Here is a 464-nt window from a genome sequence, read left to right as displayed (position 1 = left end):
GAGGAGGAAGAAGAGGAGGAAGAGGAAGAGGAGGAGGAAGAAGAGGAGGAAGAGGAAGAGGAAGAGGAAGAGGAAGAGGAAGAGGAAGAAGAGGAAGAAGAGGAAGAAGAGGAAGAAGAGGAAGAAGAGGAAGAAGAGGAAGAAGAGGAAGAAGAGGAAGAAGAGGAAGAAGAGGAAGAAGAGGAAGAAGAGGAAGAAGAGGAAGAAGAGGAAGAAGAGGAAGAAGAGGAAGAAGAGGAAGAAGAGGAAGAAGAGGAAGAAGAGGAAGAAGAGGAAGAAGAGGAAGAAGAGGAAGAAGAGGAAGAAGAGGAAGAAGAGGAAGAAGAGGAAGAAGAGGAAGAAGAGGAAGAAGAGGAGGAAGAGGAGGAAGAGGAGGAAGAGGAAGAAGAGGAGGAAGAGGAGGAAGAGGAAGAAGAGGAAGAAGAGGAAGAAGAGGAAGAAGAGGAAGAAGAGGAAGAAGAGGA

General features: G+C 47.0%; 1 protein-coding gene across 1 annotated transcript in view; it reads right to left on the bottom strand.

Moving 5' to 3' along the window:
- LOC104386251 (maestro heat-like repeat-containing protein family member 1) overlaps positions 1 to 464 on the bottom strand; it is a gene marked incomplete at its 5' end in the record, with an annotated part of 45,205 nt that overhangs the window by 6,774 nt on the left and 37,967 nt on the right.

This window comes from Chaetura pelagica, unplaced genomic scaffold (genome assembly GCF_000747805.2).
Source record: "Chaetura pelagica isolate M959 unplaced genomic scaffold, ChaPel_1.0 scaffold1560, whole genome shotgun sequence".
NCBI lineage: Eukaryota > Metazoa > Chordata > Aves > Apodiformes > Apodidae > Chaetura > Chaetura pelagica.
The sequence above is the reverse complement of the archived record's forward strand: the minus strand, read 5'-3'. Positions and strand labels throughout refer to the sequence as shown.